Source organism: Bos indicus, chromosome X, assembly GCF_029378745.1.
Source record: "Bos indicus isolate NIAB-ARS_2022 breed Sahiwal x Tharparkar chromosome X, NIAB-ARS_B.indTharparkar_mat_pri_1.0, whole genome shotgun sequence".
Lineage (NCBI taxonomy): Eukaryota > Metazoa > Chordata > Mammalia > Artiodactyla > Bovidae > Bos > Bos indicus.
In genome coordinates this window covers 110,309,769-110,331,818 of record NC_091789.1, presented here as the reverse complement: position 1 = coordinate 110,331,818, position 22,050 = coordinate 110,309,769, and the positions used below count along the sequence as shown (strand labels likewise).

The 22,050-nt window shown below is 42.2% G+C and overlaps 1 protein-coding gene across 5 annotated transcripts in view; it reads left to right on the top strand.

The window, feature by feature from the left end:
* Positions 1 to 22,050, top strand: part of USP9X (ubiquitin specific peptidase 9 X-linked) — a 131,430-nt gene that overhangs the window by 8,634 nt on the left and 100,746 nt on the right. For 4 of the 5 annotated variants that reach the window (XM_070785212.1, XM_070785210.1, XM_070785211.1 and 1 more), the window contains exon 1: positions 6,449 to 6,586. The exons of the other annotated variant lie outside the window; for it this stretch is intronic. The gene's annotated coding sequence lies outside the window, so the exon portion shown is untranslated. Of the gene's footprint in view, positions 1 to 6,448; positions 6,587 to 22,050 lie in introns of those variants that run through there. 5 annotated transcript variants of the gene reach the window in all.

Sequence of the window (22,050 nt, the reverse complement as noted above, 5' to 3'; positions counted from 1 at the left end):
TAAAGAATCCCATGGACAGAGGAACCTGGTCGACTACAGTCTATAGGGTTGCAAAAAGTCAGACATGACTGAAGTGACTTAGCACGCACGCACACACAGCCACTAAATAGTAGCATCTTGGGGGCAGGGTAACTGCAGTGCTATTTTGATTGTGAAAATGGTTGAGAAGATCAGATTGACTTGGCACGTCCACATTTAAATCATGAGGCATATACTTTGGCTAAGTAAGACTTGGAATCTTCTGAACAGATATGTGGACGGAGCCTTGCTATACCACTGTTGGGGTGCTCTGAGTTTATTAGAGCTAGCATAAGGGCAGGAGGGAGGCCTAATTAGCAGCCGGAAGTCATGCTCAAGCAGCTCACCCATGCCACAAACTGGTGAAAGGAAGACTCAGGCTTCTCTAGACACGCAAGTTGTTACTCTCCAAGTGGGAAAATATGTATTTCTTTGCTTAGATGAAATAGCAAGACTGTGCTAGTAAAAACACATTTAAAGGATCAGATTATTTTGCACTGTGGTTTACGTGAAATATAGGAAATAGAACCCTGCAAAACTTAAGTAAAACCCAAGAGAACCAAAACTTCTAGAGTAAAATGAGTCAAATAATAACCTGGACTGTAACCAAGTGCTTGACTGGGAATAAGTCCATTTCAGAGAGATCCTCTCAGAGCAGGATGGACGGACTATTTTTAAGCATGTCTGTTCTAGGCACTGGTGTCTAAAATTCAATTGAATATCCTTGAGCACTAGCATATTATCGTCTGTGATCTTTGATGTTGTACCTTTTCTCCCTGGCTTCATTCTCTGCTTGATGTCATGAAGGAAGATGAAATGGGGCCATGTCCTCAGATTCTTAGTTCTCATATTTTTATGTTAAAATACTCAGTCACTGTGGATTTTCTTCATTCCATTCAAATCACAAAGCCTTCTCCAGGGGACATATTATCAAAGATCCCTCCTTTTTTATATTAGCTCGGCCATTAACCTAGAAGACACTTCTGCAGGAATGAAGCATTTAACACTTTGCCTATAGAACTTTGAAATGTGTAGCTCTGAAAATATTAAATAATAACAATTTGTTCAGGAAATTCTGTCTAGTCTTTAAGTAAAGTGTACTAGGAAGTAATGAGTAAACTTATCAAGCTTTTCTGGGGGATCATGGAAATAAGAGTATATTGGGAAATTTTATGAGGAAATGTGATATAATAAGGCTTTGCTCTACAAAGGCAGAACTAGGAAGTAAAAAATTAGTTTTAAACCTAAAGGACAGGTGTTAGAAAAGAGAAACCAAAATAAAAGACCTAAGAAGGAAGCCCTGGACAATATGGACTTTAAGGAGCTGCACTGTGACATTCAACCTATTCTTTAAACTTGTGATGTGCTCAGTCATTCAGTCCTATTGGACTCTTTGTGACCCCATGGACTGTAGCCTGCCAGGCTCCTATGTCCATGAGATTCTCCAGGCAAGAATACTGGAGTGGGTTGCCATTTCCCCCTGCAGGGGATCTTCCCAATCCAGGGATCGAACCTGGGTCTCCTGAATTGCAGGTAGATTCTTTACCAACTGAGCTTCGAGGGAATCAAGTGGAAGATGTTAAAAGGGGGCAGTCTTACGGGCCACACTCACCCTGGGAGCCACGGTGCACTGGGTAGCTCCAAAGAGCAGAGAAAGGAATGAGTTGCTGCTGACTTGGGGGACTAAGTCCCCCTAGAACTACTGATGGGGATGTAGTTCAGGCTAAAGCATATGACATTGATTTTTTTCCTACTTGCACAACACTGCAAGTAGGAAAAAATTGGTAAAATGTATATAACATAAAATTTTAAAATGTGTACCATTCATTGGCTTAATGTGCATTCACAGTGCTGTGCAACTTCCACCACTTTCCATTTCCAGAACTTTTTTTATCACTGCAAACAAACACTGTACCTGTTAAACAATTACTGTTCATTCTCTCCTTCCCCCAACCCAGGTAACCTCTATCCTACTTGTTGTCTATATGTGTGTGCTTAGTTGCTCAGTTGTGTCCGACTTTTTGCCACCCCATGGACTGTAGCTTGCCAGGCTCCTCTTGTTCACGGGAGTTCTCTCAGCAAGAATACTGGAGTGGGTTGCCATTCCCTTCTCCAGGGGATCTTCCCAACCCAGGCAGCAAACCTGCATTGTAGATGGATTCTTTACCTTCTGAGCCACCAGGGAAGCCCTGTTGTCTCTGAATTTGTTTATTATAGGTACCTCATTAAGTGGAATCATATGATATGTGATCTTTTATGTCTGACTTCTTTCACTGAGCACAATGTTTTCAAGGTCCATCCATTTGTAGCATATATTGAAATGTCATTCCTTTTTAAGTCTGACTAGTAGTCCGTTATATGTTTATACCACATTTTGTTTTTCCACTCATCTGTTGATGAACATCTGAATCGTGTCCACATTTTGGCTATTGTGAACAATACTGATGTGAATATGGGTGAACAGGTATTTGTTTGAGTCCCTGCTTTCAATTCTTGTGGGCATATACTTCGGAGTGGAATTGCAGGATCATATGATTTAAGTTTAGCTCTTTGAGGAACTGCCAAACTGTTTTTCCAAATTGCCAAATGTTGGCTGCGTCATTTTACATTGTCCACCAGCAGTGTACAAGAGTTCCAAGTTCTCCACATCCTTGCCAACACTTGTTATTTTCCACTTTTTGATAACAGTCATCCTAATGGGTGTGAAATGGCTTCTTCTCATGGTTTTGATTTGCATTTCCCTAATGTCTAGTTGATGTTAAGCATCTTTTCATTGTGCATATTGCAAAAAAGCCAGCTGGGATTTTGGTAAGGAGTGGGCTGACTCTGTAGATATATTTGGGGAGTACTCCTATCTTAACAATTAAATCTTCTAATTGTTGAACACTGGCTGTTTTTCCATTTCCTTTGGTCTTTAATTTTTCAATGATGTTTTGTAGTTTTCAGTATACCAATCTTGTCCTTTACTTAAATTCATTCATTAGTATTTTATTCTTTTTGATACTATTGGAAGTAGAATTTTCTTAATTTCATTTTCAGACTGTTGATTGTTGGCATATAAAAATATAATTGAGTTTTAAAATGTTGACCTTATATACTGCAATTTTGCTAAACTCATTTATTAGCTCTCTTATTTTTTGCCGCACCGGGTCTTCATTGCTGCACCCAAGCTCTCTCTGATTTTGGCAAACGGGGGCTGCTCTAGTCGTGGTGTATGGGTTTCTCATTGCAGTGACTTTGTTGTTGCGGCGCATGGGCTCTAGGATGCGTGGGCTTCAGTTACAGCTCGTAGGCACTAGAGTGTTTGCTCAGTAGCTATGGCGCATGGACTTAGTTGCTCCGGGGCACATGAGATCTTCCCTGGACCAGGGATTGAACCCATGTCCCCTGCATTGGCAAGAGGATTCTTAACCTCTGGACCACCAGGGAAGTCCCTTTAATAATTTTTTATAGTGGATTCACCAGGATTTTCTACATACAAGATTATGTCATCCGCAAATAGTAGTTACATTGTTCCTTTCTTACCTGAATGCCTTGTAGTTCTTTTTCTTTCCCTGGTTTGAGCCACATGTACAATGTTGAATAGAATCAGTGACATCCTTTTAAAGGTGCATTTAAAAATTTTTTTATTTTAAGTAAGTATTTAGTTGGCTGTGCTGGGTCTTAGTGGTAACTTTCGAACTCTTAGTTGCAACATGTGGGATCTAGTTCCCTGACCAGAGATCAAACTCAGACCCCATGCATTGTGAGCTCAGAGTCTTAGTCATCAGGGAAGTCCCTAAAGGTGCTGTTTTGATAGGGGTAAAAGACCTATGTTCAACATTTACCAATCCTGTCTGGTGACCTTGTGAAAATCACTTATCCTTTCTGTTATCTAACATCAATAGTAATAAATTTTCTGGCTATCTCATGGGGTTCTGAGGATTAAATAAACCATTCACTTCAGAGTGTATGTGGATGGTAGTCTACTCTTTAGGAGCTCATACACTAGTGGAAGACAATCCATTCATGGAATAATTATAAAAATAAGATTAAATGTGGTTTCAATTATTAGGCCCATGAATTTTGTGTCTTGGACACCTTATTGGATGATTTTCATAGTGAAAACTTATAGTTTACTACTGTATATGGAAATGGTTTAAACTTATTTTTAATATTTATTTTTCGCTGCACTAGGTCTTCATTGCTGGGCATGGGTTTTCTCTACTAGCAGAAAATGGGGGCTACTCTCTAGTTGCCCTGCCTGGGCTTCTCATTGGAGTGAGCACAGGCTCTAGGGCACTCAGGCTCAGTAGTTGTGGCTACGGCTTAGTTGCCTCCTAGCACGTGGCGTCTTCTCGGATCAGGGCTTGGACCCGTGTCCACTGCATTGGGAGACAGATTCTTAACCACTGGACCACCAGGGAAGCCCTCAAAATTTAATGTACTAATAACATTATGCTCTCCTGGTGTCATCCTAGTTTGGACTCCATTTTAACAACCGTTTATTAAAAAGCAACTTAATTGTAGCCACTAAATCCAACCCTGTTCTACACAAAATATAATTTTATTTTTTAGGGTTTTGCTATAATTTCGCATACAATTTGGTGTCCACAGCATTTTTTTACGTCCAAAGAGTATCTGCTTAAATTAGGAGCTGCATGTCTTTTCTCTTCATCTGGGCATTCAAGACAGGCTGTATTTTCCTTGCACTCCATTTATTTGAGATTAGCCTGATAGGCTTCACGTTGGAATATAAACACGTAGAAAATAACCCATGACATGGATGTCTTAGGTTCGCAAGGCCCTTCCGGGTTCTAACACTGAATTGTGCTGATGATTTGGTATGAGGCTAATCTTGGTACATTCGCTATGCCATCAGTGGCACCTAACTGTTCTCTTTGATGTTTTAAGGCTCCAAAGGGTGGCAGGTCACGATCAGGCAGTGAAGGAGCCCAAATGCTTTCTGGCACAGGTGCTGCACGATCACCTGAATGAACTTCTCAGAGCACCTGCTTCCAAGATTGGGGAGAGGGCCCCCACTCCCAACTCCCCTCTGCCGCCGCAGGAGATAGCCACACCTTCTCCCTATCGGCAAGGAGCAGGTGGCTGGCCCTTGGCACCTCGCACCACGGCCCCCGCAAGGTACCCGCCCCGTGGGCTTGGCCGGCTCACGAAACACGTGACGAGGGTCAGCTGTGCCACTGGGATCCACCCCCCCACAACCACTGTGAGGGCGATCGCCCAGCGCGCGGTCTCTGGGTCCGCTACCCCTCCCCCCACAATCCCGGAAAAGGGGGGTGGTGACGTCATCATCCGGGCACTCGGCGGCGGGGCCTCGGTTCACAATGGAACAAAAACAAGCGGCCCAAGTCGAACTCTGAGCGACGCGACTGTGGCTTGCACGGTTAACTCTGTCCTGGCCACGCACCCTGCCAATCCCGACATCCCAGTTCCTTCTCCGGCGTGCCAGATCCTTTCGGGCCGCCCCGCCCCCGCTTCTGCCCGTCCTGCCCTCACACCGCCCCGGAGGCGAGGGGCATGGAACAGTTCCTGGCCGTAGTGCAACCCTGGAGAAACAGTACTGTTTGAAAAATCTTGACCGCATTTTCCTCCCTTCCCCCACCCCGTCTCCCCGAATTCCAAGCGTCTCTCGCCTGGCCCGGCTTTCCCAGAGGCAGGAGCCATTCTTCCCCGGCGGAAGACCGCCCCGGCTGGACGGGGGAGAAAAGGGAGAGCAGAAGGAGCAGCTGAGCCAGAAAGAGGAGGAGGGCTCTGGGGCTGGCCCCGTGAGGGGCGGGGCTTGGCGGGGGCGGGGAACCTCGGGTCTGGGCGGTGCTGGGGCTTGTAGGAGTCTGCGCCGTCGCGCTGCTGCCTCCACCGCCGCCACTGCTGCTGCCACCGCTACCGCCGCCGCCACTGGCCGAGCGGTTTTTTTTTTTTTTTTTTTTTTGGTTTGCCGGATCCGCCATATTGAAGAGGACGGGCATCCGCGGCTGCGGAAGCTAGTCTCCGCCGCCGCCGGAGCCGCAACCTCCCTGCACCCGGCCCATTCGGGCCTCTGCCGCGCGGAGCCCCTCCCCGTATCGCTCAGCTCACAGGCCTAGCGGGAGGCGGCTGCTTCTGCGCCCGGTGCTTCGCTGGGCGCCGGGTGCTAGGAGCAAGCCGCAGCAGAGCGAGCAGGCCCGGAGCGGGGACAGAGGCGGCGACCAGTGGAAGGTGAAGCCGCCACTGCGGGAGGAGGAGCAGGAGGAGGTGACGCAGGAGAAACGCACAGCCCGGAGCCCGTCTGCGCTCAGAAAGAGCCTCAGCCCGAGGCGAGAAGGGGGAAGAGGGCCGCCGCCGGCTGAGGAGTGGGGGGGGAGGAGGCGGCCGCGGCCACCTCTGCTGCAAGGCGGGCGCGGCGAGCAGCGAATTTCGGTGCCTCTGTGCAGCTCCCCGGTCCCTACGCCTACGATCTCTCGACACACTTTGTCGCCCGTCACCCTTGGGCCTGGGATGCACCCAGGGTCGGCCTTGTCCCGGGACTGAGCCTTGGTTGTCGCCTCCGCGTGTCTTGCTTCTTAAGAGAAGACGCCTGTGTCGTGCGGTGAGTAGCCAGCAGCGCCAGGACGACGCGCTTTTCCGGGGCCAACAGCTGGATCGAGGGGAGGGGAGGGGAGGAGGGCGAGGGGGTGTGCGTGTGCGCGGTTCCTCTCGCCGCGGCCGGAGGCCGGGCCGGGGGCTTCCCGGCTCTCGGCCCTGGGCCTCGGGCGGGGCGGGCGCGCGCGGCGCGGGTGGGGGCGCGGGGCTCTGTTCCACGCCGAGCCGGCGTCCCGGGAGCGTGTCTGTGTGTTTTGGACTGTAAGGGAAAATGGCTGACGGCTCCGTCCCTCCCCCTCCTCCCCTTCCCGTCCTGTCTGGGGCCGAGTCGGAGGATGGAGTCTCCGGGCGCGGCGTGCAACCCCCGCATTCGCAGCCCACGGCCGGGTCGGCGCCGGGGGCTCGTCGCCCCCTGACCTCGGGGCTTGCAGCCCGGCCCTCGGCGGGCTCGCAATCGTTCTCCTTCCCGGTCTCGTTCCACTTGACACCAAACGCCATTACTGAGGTGGAGTGATTTGGAGCCGTAGAGCTAGGCCTCGGCTACGCCTGGCTATCGGGCCCGCCGACTTGTCCACCTCTCCCCCACCCTCCCGCGATAACCCGCAGCTTCTCCTGGGCCTTGGGGTCTGGGAGCCGGAGCCGGGTTATCGGCCTCCTCCATCTCCCTCGCCCCCCTTCATTTACGGAGGGCCAAAGCTGCGGAAGATGTTTTGATGCAGAAGTCGCTTCCCAGCGAGCTTGGACCCACCACCTTTATATTTTTAACGGTTTGTGCAAAAAAAAAAAGTACTAGCATGTGTAAGTTGGATAATGATAAAACCTTCGGATTCTTGTGACGTGAGGCTTCGGATTTGAGAAATGGTATATTTTTCATTCATTGTGAAATATTCAAGAGTTATGGAACAGGTGTATACGTGTTTTGCAGTATTTGTATGGACTTCTGGGGTGACTGGAACTTACCCGGGGATTTTTAAACTCTTCAACAGAATCTGCTTAAATTAAACTTGTTATTATTTGGAAGTTCCATACTTAAAATGTTAATTGGGTTTTCCGTCGTGCAGTTTACAGGTGTGTTTAATTTCTCCAGATTGTCTTTGAATGTAACTGAGCGCGTTCTTGGTTAAATAGTCACGCTTCATTTCGAGGAGAGGGAAAGACTTGCAGCGTTCTCTGACCTGGAAACCCTCGAGTCCCCCTGAATCTGCATAACATTGGTAAACCGTAACTTTTGAGGAAGAATTCGGGAGTCTTTGATTAAAAGAAACTTTTCAGCAGTTACTTAATCTCTTTTGGAGCGCATTATCCATTCTTAGTGATTATATGGTAAGGACTCCTTAACCGTGACTCGCTTGGCTTTGTTAATCCGTACACTTGAACTTAAAAATAGAGACTACAAACTCTTCTTTAGATCTTACTGGTGTACTGATTCGGTGGGCTGCCATTTTGGTTTTAGCAAATGCCTTCATAGTTCTGAAAGATTTATGCATTAAATGTACAAAGATGTCAACATTCTCAATTTGATAACCCATGTGCTTTGTCATACTTGTAACAGCGCTTGGATTAGAGTGAGAAAGAAACATTTGGAATTAATACACCAAGGGCGGACTCATAATGTTTCTGATTGCCTATTATGTTTTGTTTTCTCTCATTTAAAAATGATCCTTTTGAACTATACGTGTTTTTTTTTTCCTCTACCCTGTTCCCTCTATTTTTTGCAAGAACACAGTTTGTAACTCTTAACTTGTTATCTTAATGTTCTCTTGCCGTTTCTTTTGTTTGCTGACCTTGGTAGTTTCTGAGAGAGAAAATTTTTGGAGGGATTAAATAACAGCAAAAACCGTACAAGAATCTATGAATCTAGAATCTGAGAATCTAAATTCTTTAGAAAGTAGCTTTGAAGGGCAGATGTTACCTTTCATCAAATTACTGGAATCCCTTGGTGTTACATAGTTTTCTTGTTTTATCAATGAAAATGCTTCAGGAGGATTTACTTTGAATCTTTTTTTTTTAACCCAGGCTTTTGAAATAAATTTTCTGACCTCTCAAGAAGACGAGATATTTTATGAGTACCTCCTTAAAGATAATTCTTCTGATATGATGTTAATAATGCTGCTTCGTTTTTGAAAATGGATTTTTCTCATGAATTTCCTGGTCCTCAAGTTCTTGATTAGTTGGGCACAGCAAGCATTCTTTCTTTTAGCTCATTGTTTCATAAGCTTATTGTTTGTTTCATAAGAATTTTAAAAGTAACAATTTTTGTACTTTCAGAATTTTTATATCAGGTTAAAAAAATTGTTTTAAAGATTAGTTCTCATAAATGTTTTGGACAATTACAAAGGAGTAGGGGAATTTTATTCTGTGGTTGTGGAGCTAGTTGGTGTTTTTGTGTGTTTTTTTTTTAATTTTAAACAGTGTAATGCTTTTATGATAGCCTGCATTATATTTTTCTTAGTGGTGGTATGTTTTCTGAATCCTGAAATATTTTCCCCCAAAATTTGGAAAATGGGGTTTTAGTTTCTATGTAGTTCTTTGAGGAGCTGTATCTTTGAAAGGTATTGTATTTATTGCTAAATTCTCTTCTAATTTTAACATGGAATCTAACAATGTTTAACAAAGGTTTAATGCGTTGGACCTCAACCCTGACTGTACATTAGAATCACTTAGGTAAGTTTTCTGTTTTTAAAAAGAAAGCAAAAACTAATGCCTGGGTCCCGCTCCCAAAGACTTATTAATCGGTCTGATATGGGCCCTGGGCAGAGGTGTCTTTTAAAAGGATTGTGGGTGATTGTCACGTTGTCAGGGTTGAAAAACCACTGTTATTGCTGGTAGCATGTTCCTATTGAACTTTCTAGTGGATAAATAAGAAAGTTTTTTCTTCCTTAACTGTTTCCTGTTATCACAACAATTGTCATTTGTTGAATTATGTGCCAGCGCTATGTTAAACACTTGGTTTGACACCATATGTGGATCTTAAATATTATTTGCATTAAACAAAGGACTAAGGTCTGTCCGGTTCAAGTAGTGGTGCTTCGACTACTCTGCCTTGTTAGTAAAATGACACCATTTTTTTTTTTAATGGGACTTTTGTTTCCTGTACCAGAGAGGCTTTAGATTAAAATTTTAATAAAAATATAATGGTCTGCAATTTGGGAAATATCTTGATTGACTAAGGGAAATGCTAAAACTGCTGCAAATAGGTTCTTCCTTCCCCTTCCATATGTTTCCCAACACGTTCAGGTTGATAGTTTAGTTGGTGGATCTGTTTATGACTAAAATAACGTAAGGCAACTTAAGATTCCTAAAAGATGCAACATCAGACATTTCTCTCTCAGCAATTTATTTAAATCATCCCATAAGTGAACGTTTAGTATCATGTGAATTTCTGTTATCTCAATTTGAGAACTCTTGAGTTTTATTTAGCTTGGTTTAAAATCAGTGTAATTTTCACAAAAATTTCAAAATGAAAGGTTTTATTTTGTTTTTTTTTGCAGTATTGGTTGATAATTTTATGGGATGAATGAAATAGCAATTACACCTTTATTTGGTGTTTCTGTTAATTCCCTTGGTCCATTGTGCTAAATTCTATATGAGAAGGCTGCTAATACAGAGTCTGTGAGCATCCTTAAGGTGTCACATGATTTGTCACAGATCTGTTATATTAATGATCACTGTTTTCCTATTTTCTATGCTGTAGGGTCCATCATAAGGAAAAAAGATATCAGGAAAGGTCTGATATTGGAGTTTGAATTTATCGTTCAGTTATTACTATTGCATATAAAGTAATGATCAATGTAATATGCTTTTAAGGAATATGGTGTGAAAAGGCATACTGTTAAGATGAGATGTGTTACATAAATTTTTTTCTTAAAATGTGCCTATGCTAGTCTTTTGGGCCTCAGCACACGCACACTCTCTCTATATGCATTTCATAGCTAGTGGGTTTCCAGTTCTACAGTCACTGTCTTAACAGTTTTCTAGTTGAGCTGTGTATCAGAATCACCTGTGCAGCTTTTTCAAAATGTATTTGCTTGGGTCTTACTCTCTAGAGATTATAATTGAGTAGATTTGAGGTAGCAAATGGCATTTAAAAACTAAGAATATGATTCTGATGAGCAGCTAGGTTATTTTTTGGCAATGTTTTTTAGAAAAAGGGAAGATGAGATTCTGAGTTAACACACACATTTATTCATTATCTCTTACTGAGCATCGTCTTAGAGTTTCAGCTTTAATACTAACAGTATTAATACCTGTTAAGGCATTAGTTTTCTTTTCATCAAATATTTATTTGGCATCTACCATGTGCCAGGCACTGTTCTAGAGATTACTGTTGTCTGGAAGCTTTTGTTATATGAAGTGAGGGCCATTGGACTAGCTGGTCTCTAAGGTCCTTCCTAGCTCTAATTTTGTTATTCCTTATTGTGCTTTATAGAAGGGGCCTTAATTAAGTTGTTATAAGAAATATGCTGGGGCTTCTCTGGTGGCTCATCGGTAAAGAATTCGCCTGCAGTGCAGGAGACATGAGTTCGATCCCTGGGTCAGATCCCCTGGAGGCGGGCATGGTAAGCCACTCCATATTCTTGCATGGGAAATCCCGTGAACAGAGGAGCCTGGCAGGCTGCAGTCCATGGGTTCACATAAAGTCAGACACAACTGAAGCAACTGAGCGTGCACGCATGCAAGAAATATGCTTAGTTATGGTTTAAGCCAGTGGAACTTGCCTTTTACCTTTTATCCTCTTTAAGTAAATTAAATAGAATTTCCCTATGAATGCCAGCCTTCTCCAGTGAGCCCAGATGTCAAGTACAGCAGACATGTATTCTTTTAGTATTGGTTTTAGAAATAGCCGTACTTAGGATGCTTTTAATTTTGGGCCAGTAACTACTACATAACTCTGGTGTCAACCGTTATTTTACCATTCCTTTTCTGTATTGATACTCTGTCAGTTACCTCTGCACTGCTTGTATGTTTTTTGTTTGTCTTACTTATTTTGTTCAGATGCTTTGATTAATTTTATTAGTTCAAATTCTTTTTAGGTTGGTGGCATCTATCTGATCAGATTCAAGGTCCTAAGTCATTGACATATGCCTGGCACATAGACTTTCAATAATTATTTGTTGGACGTTTAGTTCATTTTCTTAATATGATTCCTCTATTTCTTTGCGGCGCCCCCCCCCCCTCCCCTTTATTACTTGGAGTCACTTAACTTGACCAGATAATCCTTTTATGATGAGCAGTCCTGGAAGTCCTGGAACAATCTAGTCAAACTCCTTGTTTTTCAGGTGTGGCACATGGCTCAACAAACTAAGTAACTTCACTAAGATAGTGTGCATAGACTAGCTTCTATGTGAAGCTATTTCCATATCTAACAAGTCACGTTAATTACTGAATTCTTTGGATTCCGTGACCTTTGTAGTGATTCAAAATTCACACTTAAAATCTTTTCTTAATAATGGATAAAAAAGGTCAGAGATTCTGTCCTTTACCTTTGTGTGTTACAGAACACATAGAGTAACATTATTTACCGGGACTTCCTTAGTGGTCCTGTGGTTAAAACTCTGCTTCCACTGCAGGGGGCATGGGTTCCGTCCCGTTGGGGAACTATAAGATCCCACATGGCTCACCTTGTGGCCAAGAACAAACAAACCCCCCAAAACAAAAAGAAACCTCTCCTCAAAATTGTAAACAATCACTTTGACTGCCTGAATGGCAACATTTGGGGGAATGTTTGACTCCTGATGTCTAGAATGGCCTGTACAAAATTGATGTATCATTGTATTATGGCCCCTTTCTGGTTATCTTTTCTGTAACTGATCAATCATGTACACTTTGAACACTTTAGACTAATTGGCCAACCGTTACCGAAGAATTGTTTTCCTTGGGACAGTTTTGAGCTGGTTGTCTTGGATCTGATCCTCTGCTACAGAGCCTATGAAGTGGGAAGAGAAGAAAACAGAAAGAAAAGGAGCAGGGGAAACCTCTTTTTCCTGTCAATTTATTAATGTCCATTTCATTCCTACTGACTTTGGTGATTATTAAGAATTGTTAGTTTAGGTAGTTGGTTTCCGCTCTGTTCTAGTCTTTTCTTTCAGCTAGCTACTTAGAACTTCTAAGTAAGTCTACCCTGTTTAACTTGGATAAAGAAATTATATGGTATTGGACCCATGTTCTGCCTAGGTAGTGTAGAAAGATTTGGCCTCTCCTTAATAACACTGCCTGAGTTCAGAGCAGGGATCAGCAAGCTGTTTCTTGTAAAGGGCCAGATTGTAAATATTATAGACGGTAGACTTTGCATTCTAAGAGGCAAAATTAAAGCTATTAGGTAAATTTTTTGTTGATAAAATTTAAACTATAATGATAATTGAGTTCAATTAATTGTAATTCTGGTCTAATAAGAGGCATAGAATGGGGGGGAGGACTAACAATACAGTATTTTGCCTATTGGGAGTTTAAAGTTCGAATGCTCTGCCATCAAGTTGATTGTAATTATAATGACCCTGTGTGAAATCCATTCTAAAGTTTGTGGGCTGTACAAAAACAGGAGGCTAGATTTGATCTGTGATTGTAGTTTGGCAGCCCTGGTATGGAGCATTGGTTCTCAAACCTGGAGGGCTTGTTAAAACAGAATGCTGGGTCCTGCCTCCAGAGTTTAATTCCGTAAGTATGGAATGGGGCCCGAGAACATGCATTCTCAAACAACTCCCAAGCATGGAACTAGTCTTGGAGAATTAACTGGTTTAGAGGTGAAATCGAGCATATCCTACTTTTCTTCGAGTTAATCGCTTTATCTAATCTTTTTGAATATTTTTAATTTTGTTTTACTTTGTACTTTAAATTCAATGATTACACGTTAAATGCCTGTTGCGTAATATACCAGGTAACAGATGCACAAGGTGAACAAAACAGAGTTGTCCCCATTATACATACTGGTTGGAGGGAGTTTAAAAATTAATTTCCACAAACCCTTTAGAACTGGAGTCTGGGGACAAAGAGCACCATTTTAAAAGCAGTACAGTGGTGTTTGATACTCATGTTAAAGGAAAGCTAAATTGGAAAGGTTCGTTATCAAAATATTCATTAATTTGATTTCTTAGGGGATAATATTCTGTTTAAATGAATTTTTCAGAACACCAAAACTTGCTTTTAAATACTTAAAACCAATTTATTATTTGATGGAAAGCTTTCTAAAGATGTTATATGCTTTTTTAAAATTTTCTAATTATGAAACGACTGTTATCTATTCTGTTAAAAAGTTTGGGTAGCATAAGAGAATGAAAGCAAGGAGCAAAACACACAGACTCCACCCCCTGATAATTCCGTCATGTGGAAGCAACCTTATTATTAGCTGTGTGTTTAAAGGTTCTCATCAGATGATCAGCTGACTAAGTCGTGTTTCCTCCTGTCCTCTGCCTCCACTTCTGCCTCAGGACTTCAGAGTGTGCTGTTTGTTCATCCTAGAAGACGCTGTTTTGGGTCCCTCCTCACTCTGCTGCTCCTTTTTTAGATATTGCTTTGGTAAATATTGCTCAAAAATCATGAAATTGATTTTAATATGATTTTCCAACTTTCCTGCTGTTTAAAACTTTTTTTTCCCCTGTCCTCTGTTCATCTGACTCCAGATTCTTGGTACACTTTGTGTGCGTCCCCACTTCTCTTGCCTTTTCTTCAATCCCTCTTTTAGGGGCCTTCTGTTCTTTGCTAGTGGGAGTAACATCAGGAGTATAATTTAACTATTTTTGACCTGTTTTATTTTATGTATTTCTTGCTTTTCTTCTTTGGTGGCTATTGAAGTTTAAGGATGGTTCACATATACACTAAAAAGGTGCCAGACTGTTTTGAATTAAGTTTTTTTTTTTTTTTCTTAAGCTATCTCACTTTCTCAATGTTTATTTTCACTGTTGTCAGTCCTGGTTTCAATCTTATTCCCCCCCCACCCGACCTTTAAACTGTGCTGTGGAGTGGGAAAGGAGGTAAGAGTTAGTAGTCTAATTGTGTATATATGTATATGTATATAGAGTGTGGATTTCGTACAAGAACTTTGAGCTCTGCTTCCTGTTTCTGTACTTTTTACCATTGAAACATGTTAGTCTTTAACTGTGATGCATAAGATTTTTGTATACTCAGTACTTTAATACACTATGTATTAACCTCCCTTCTCTTTGTTCTTTTTTGGCGGGGGAGCTGCGCCGGGTCTTTGCTGTGGTACATGGACTCTTCCTAGTGCTACAAGGGCATCTCTGGTTGTGGAGCGTGGGCTTGGTTGCCCCGAGTTACGTGAAATCTTAATTAGCTGATCAGGGGTTGAACCCCCACCCCCTGCATTGGAAGATAGATTCTTAACCACTGGACCACCAGGGAAGTAACCTCCCTTCTTTAAGTCAGACTTCTGTCCATTAGCCGAAATGAAGCAAACGTCTTTTTATTGCATGGTGGTAGTGCCTGTCTGAGAACAGTTCTATTTCGGCAGTTAATGCTATATTTGTACAGCACTGTCTTGTGTGTTAATTTGCAAGTTCAACGGTATTTTGTCCTTTTATAAAATGAGTAGGAAAACAAAAGTGCATCAGCTTGAGGGCTGAAACCTAATGTCTTTGAGGCAAGGAACTGATTGGGGACATGAATCTTTAACCTTACTGGATTAGGTTCTGCTCATTGGTTATGTTGGTTGACTTTGTTCAGTGGTGAGTGAAATAATGAGAACAAAATAGGAAATTAAGTACGGCAAGTATGTAATAAAGCTTATATGTGAAAGGTGAAGTGTAATTAGGGATTTTATAATACTTTCCTTTACTCTGACTGAGAGTTGGAAAAACCCCTATAAACATGTGAATGAATCTGTTGTTTGGCTTTGAAATATTTGACTTCTGTCACATTTTCGGGAATGCATTATGTATGAAAGGGTACTGACTATATACAGCGTTTGCCCAGACTCTCTTGGAAATGACTACAGAAAGTCTCATTTTCTTATATTTAACCTGCCTACGTATATATGTTTACTGTGTTCTCTGTACGTAGATATCAATCAGTTACCAAAAATATTTTTGTTGTTGTTGTTGAATATAATTGACATACAGTATTAGTATTAAGTGTACAATATAGTTATCCAAAAATCTTGAGAATTTTTAACTTGAAGTATGCTGAACTGGGCTGAGAGAGACTGTGAGTCTGGGCTGAGGTTTGGAGAAGCCCAGTGGAGTCTCTGTCTCATAATGAATGTCATTATCAGAGCTCCCTGTCAGCTATCTTGAATTGCTTCTACTGGAAAATCCCATGGACAGAGGAGCTTGGCAGGATCGCAGAGAGTCAGACACAACTGAACACACACGCACAGTACACGAGGATTACCTTAGTGCATCGTGGGAAGAAGAATCACGTCAGTGAAAGGAGACTAATGGAAAGATTCTTTGGCTTCTGTTCATCTCTCGTTGCTGTTTAGTCGCTCAGTCATGACCGACTCTTTGCAGCCCTAGAGACTGTAGCCCGCCAGGCTCCTCTGTCCATGGGATTCTCCAGGCAAGAATACTGGAGTGGGTTACCATTTCCTACTCCAGGGGAGCTTCCCAATCTAGGGATCTTCTCTTGTGTCATTGGCAGGCAGATTCTTTACCACTGCGCCACCTGGGGAGCCCTCTGTTCATCTACACAGCCACAAAAATGAGGTTCTTCAAGTACCTCCATTTCTCTTCCTTCTCTCTTCCCAAATACAGCTCAAAACTCTTACCATGTCAGCTTTACCCAAATAGGTCATTTGGATGTAATTGCCATCTACTTTTCCGAGGTTACTTCTTGTTCTCCTACCGAATCAAACTATCCATAGTTGATGTGGATGCGCTAGTCTTTGCTTTTTACCCATGGCTTTACTTTTGGAACTCTATCTCCCCTTTGTGGCTAGCCTGCCACCTAGCTCACAAGCCATCTTCATGAACTTTTTTCTGATTCTCTATAGTAGGAAGTGGTCTTTATTTTCTCCCTCGTAGCTCAGTCGGTAAAGAATTTGCCTGCAATGCAGGAGACCTGGATTCGATCCCTGGGTCAGGAAGATCTCCTGGAGAAGGAAATGGCAACCCACTCCAGTATTTTTGCCTGGAGAATCCCATGGACCGAGGAGCCCGGCGGGCTACAATCCATGGAGTCACAGAGAGTCAGACACAACTGAGTGACTGAGCATGCATGTACACACGCATGGTTTGGGGGGAGTGGAGTAAAGGAAGGAGGTACCTGAGACTTCACTTATATGAAGATGATGCTTTGGCTTCCATATCACTGAATGGAGTGCGTGATAAGTCGCTTCAGTTGTGTCTGACTCTGCTGCTCTGTGGACTGTAGCCTGCCAGGCTCATCTGTCCGTGGAATTTTCCAGGCAGGAATACTGGAGTGGGTTGCCATTTCCTCCACCAGGGGGATCTTCCCAACCCAGGGATTGATCCCGTGTCTCTTATTTCTCCTGCATTGGGAGACAGGTTCTTTACCACTAGCGCCACCTGGAAAGCCTTTAAAAAACAGTACTTAGCTAAAAACCTTTATTACCTTCCCTTTAAACTCTTTCCCCCGACTCTCCACTGAGAGCTTCTTTCTGTTCAGATCTATTGAATGGTCATCAGGAGAAAGGAATCTGTGTTATAGAATGACTATTTCTCAATGTGGCTCTACTACTTAAACAGTGGATTCTCAAAGCACATGCCTCTCTATATATGTATATATATGTATACACATATATATGTATATTTTATATACATATATGTATATGTATTCATATATATACATATGTATAAAATATGTGTGTATTTTATATATACACATATATGCATGTGTATAAAATATGTATTTTATATATACATATATATGTATGTATATATAAAAGCAACCCTTTCCCTCAACATGTAGGGGACTAGAATCTGGCTGGCATCCAGTTAAGTGTTAACTATAGGCTCTCCATGGTTTGTATAGGTGATATTTTACAGCTTTTTAAATAGATTGATACACAAAATGGATGAATAATGTCATTGTTTAAATAGTTGCAGTAACCCCACTGACTCCTATTTTGGAGAGTTTTTTGTTTTAAAAAAAACTTTTCATATTTGAAATGAAAATGATGTAGTCAGTGAAAATGTACTGGATTTGTAGTCAGAAGGGCTGTTGTAGTTCCAGTATCCCCCTCCATATGTTAAATCAATTAACTAACCTTCTGAGTCCTCACTACACTTATCTGTAAAACCAAGGTGTTGGATAAGAGATGACTTAAGGAACTTTATTTTTTAAGTTAGTAAGTTTTATCTGTATGCCTAGAGATGTGGAAAAAACTGGAGTCTTAAAGAAGAGACATTTTCAAGTAAAGGAACATTGGAAAAGGTTTTTTTTTTTGTTTTTTTTTTTTTAAGTTAATAGTCCTAAGCCCAAGTAGGGAGAGATAATGTAATTTGAATTTTTCCTCTCCCTTGTTTTTGGTTGTCCGTGTGTGTGTGGAGGGGTTTATTTTATTTAGTATCCTGTGGGTTAATTGTGCTTGCCCAACAGCTTGTACTGTAAATTTAGGGATTACAGACTTGCTGCTGCTAAGTCGCTCAGTCGTGTCCGACTCTGTGCGACCCCATAGACGGCAGCCCACCAGGCTCCCCCGTCCCTGCGATTCTCCAGGCAAGAACACTGGAGTGGGTTGCCATTTCCTTCTCTGCATCTGAAGTCCAGATTAAGCTTTAAGAAAGTATGCAGATAAATATAGTAGCAATGATTTTTGTCTGGCACAGATGGTTTCAGAGAAAATGTTGAAAACCTTGGTGTTTTTTTCATCACTTTTAAGTAGCAAAAGAAGCTTATCGTTTTTATTGTTTATCAGTAGGCCAGTCATTCTTAAACTTACTGGTCTCAGGACCCATTTATAATTATTGAGGACCCCAAGGAGCTTTTATTTATGTGGGGTTCTGTCCATTGATACTTAGTATATTAGAAACTAAAACAGAGACATTTAAAAACTTTTTGTGTGTTTGAAAATCAAACTCATTGCATGTTAATATAAATAATACTTCTATGTAAAATAACTTCCAAAACAGAAGTTAAAAGTGACATTTTAAAAATGTTTTTGCAAAATTTCATATCTGACTTAATAAAAGAAAAAAGATGGAGTCTCTGTCCACTACTTTCTTCAATTTGTACATTATATAGACTGGAAGAACTCCACTGTGTACTCCAGAGAGAACGACAGTGAAAATGGCAAATAATGTCATATTATTTGTGAAAACAATTTTGATCTGTTCAGTCTACTGAAAGGCTCTTAGTGGACCACACTTTGAAAACCAGTGCCTTAGACTCCCAAGGGAAGTTTGATATTATCTTTGGAGTGGCTTACCTGCTATATAGCTTTACTTTTTATTTTTGGGCCTTGTGGCGCAGCATCTGGGATCTTAGTTCCCTCACCAGGGATCAAACCTGTGTCCTCTGCATTGGCAGCACAGGGTCTTAACCATTGGACCGCCTGGGAAGTCCAGTCTGTGTCTTTTGATGGTCTCTTTGGTATACACCCAGAAGTGAAATTGCTGGCTTGTAGGGTATATGTGTGTTTAACTTTAGTAAATACTGCCAAACAGATTTCTCAAGTATTTGTACTAGTTTCGAACCCTACCATGAGTGTAGTTGCTGCTCTTCCTTAGCACTTAGTATTGTTGGTCCTTTAAGTTTGGCCATTTGGGTGGAGATTTAGGAATATCTAATTGTGGCTTCGGTATCTATTTGCCTGTGTTTAATGATGTTAGAACTTTTTCCATATGCCTATTGGTCTTTTAAACTCTATTTATTGGTCCATTTAACTCTTTCTTACCTATAAAATTGAAGTTTGGCCAGTAAATGACTTAAGTCTCTTGCAAGGGCTTCCCTGATGGCTCACTAGTAAAGTAGTCTGCCTGCTAATGCAGGTGACATGCCTTCGATCCCTGGCCTGGGAAGATCTCACATGCCACGGAGTAACTAAGCCCCGTGCACCACAACTATTGAGCTTGTGCTCTCGAGCCCAGGAGCCACAACTCCTGAAGTGCACACCCGCTAGAGCCCATACTCCACGACAAGAGAAGCCACAACAATGAGAAGCCCGTGCACCACAACTAGAGAAAGCCTCCGCAGCAATGAAGATACAGCACAGCCAAGGGTCTTGCTGCTCAAAGTCACTAGCTCAGTGAATTCCCTGAAATAAGAGATTCTTTAAGATACACTAGTAATTGATCTGGTAGTGACAAAGAGGATTAACATTCCTGTGATAATTTAAAAAATAATTGTGCATTTTATGGCTTTAGAATATGTCTGGAAATATGTTTGCACTTGAGAGACTGAATACTTCCAATTAAAATAAACTTTAGAAATAAACTGAGAAGACAAGAAATAACAAGTGTTAGTGAGGCTGTGGAGAAAAGGCAGCGTTTGTGCAGTGTTGGTGGGGTGTACATTGGTGCGGCCGCTGTGGAAAATGGTATGGAGGTTCCTCAGATTACAAATAGGAGCTACAACATGATGCATCAGTTCTACTTCTGGTATTTTGCCTAAGAATATGGAAACACTAGCTTGAAAAGACGTATACACCCCCATGTTTATCGCAGCGTTATTTCCAGTAGCCAAAATATGGAAGCAACTTAAGTGTCCATTGATAGATAAATGGATAAAGAAATTGTGGTATGTTTGTATATACTGCTGCTGCTGTCAAGTCGCCTCAGTCGTGTCCTACTCTGCGACCCCATAGACGGCAGCCACCAGGCTCCCCCGTCCCTGGGATTCTCCAGGCAAGAACACTGGAGTGGGTTGCCATTTCCTTCTCCAGTGCATGAAAGGGAAAAGTGAAAGTGAAGTCGCTCAGTCGAGTCCGACTCTTAGCAACCCCATGGACTGCAGCCCACCAGGCTCCTCTAGCCATGGGATTCTACTTGGCCATAAAGAAGAATGGAATTTTGTCATTTGTGACAACACAGATGGACTTTGTGGGCAACATGCTAAGTGAAATAAGTCAGAAAGGCAAAAAACTTATAATTTATCTTGTATGTGGAATCTTAAACGAATTGAAGCTCACTGGTATTGGGAACAGATTGGTGACTACTAGAGGTAGGGAGTAGGATGGGAGAAATGGGCGAAGAGGGGGCAAAATGTAAAAACAACAAAAAAAATAGTATGTTATCATAAAAGATATAAACCAGGAAGCTTATTCCATTCTCAGTTTGTTCAGGACTGTCCAGGACTTTTATTTTTAGTGCATCCCAATAAATGTCTCTAAGCTTGTGTGCGTGCACAGTTGCTTCAGTCGTGGCCGACTCTTTGCCACCCCATGGGCTGTAGCCCGCCAGGCTCCTCTGTCCGTGGGATTTCCCAGGCAACAATACTGGAGTGGGGTTGCCATATCCTTCTCCAGGGGATCTTCTGGACCCAGGGATCAAACCTGCATCTCCTGAGCCTCCTGCATTGCAGGTGGGTTCTTTACCACTGAGCCACCAGGGAAGCCCAGGTTGGCTATTGTTTTTGTGTGTGTGTGTGTGTGTGTGAAATTCAGTTATGAAATACATTTTAAAGAATTTGCTTGCTGTCTGTTCCTTTAGCGGGGAGGGAGCTAGACTAGTGAATTCCTTAAGGGCAGAAACTGTTTATTAGTCCATCTTTTCAGGGTCTGGCACAGAGTAATGACATTCAGTAATATCACCAAGATAAATTATCTTTTTCATAGATATTTTATTTCACCCTGCCTTTATTTAACCAGATTTCACCTATATAAACATACATTAAGGAATAGGCAAGGATAGAGATAACTCTTGCATACTCTTAAAACTACTGATTTGTTTTAATAAGAGTGCATGTTTTACCACCAGTGAACTTTTTGTATAGGCCAAATTTTCTTTGTTATAAATTTGCATCTAGGGACTTCCCTGGAGGTCTGGTGGTTAAGACTCTGTGCTTCCACTGCACGGGGCACAGATTTGATCCCTGGTCAGGGAAACTAAAATCCTGCATGCTGTGGCATGGCCAAAAAATACATCTGTATTACATCTGATGACGGGGAGAACCAGGGTTGTGGGTGCTGCCCAGTTATGCATGCCATCAGCCTTAGTTGGTAATTGGTGCTGGTCTTCTGTGACTCTGAACTGCTGTCACATTGACTGCCTTAGGTTCCTCTGTCCCGCACACGTTTATTGGGTTGACCTGCTACTCATCCTTGGGCTTCCCTGGTGGCTCAGCAGTAAAGAGTCCGCCTGCCAGTTTCTGCCAGTACAGGAGATGAGGGTTCGATCACTGGATTGGTTAGATCCCCTGGAGGAGGAGATGGCAACCCACTCCAGTATTCTTGCCTGGAAAATTCCATGGACAGAGAATCCTGGCGGGCTACAGTCCATGGGGTCACACAGAGTCGAACATGACTGAGCACACACACGTAGCACCTATATATGTGCATAAAATTTCTATATATTCTTACAGCAACTTGAAAACATAGCACTATTGTCCTCATTTTATATA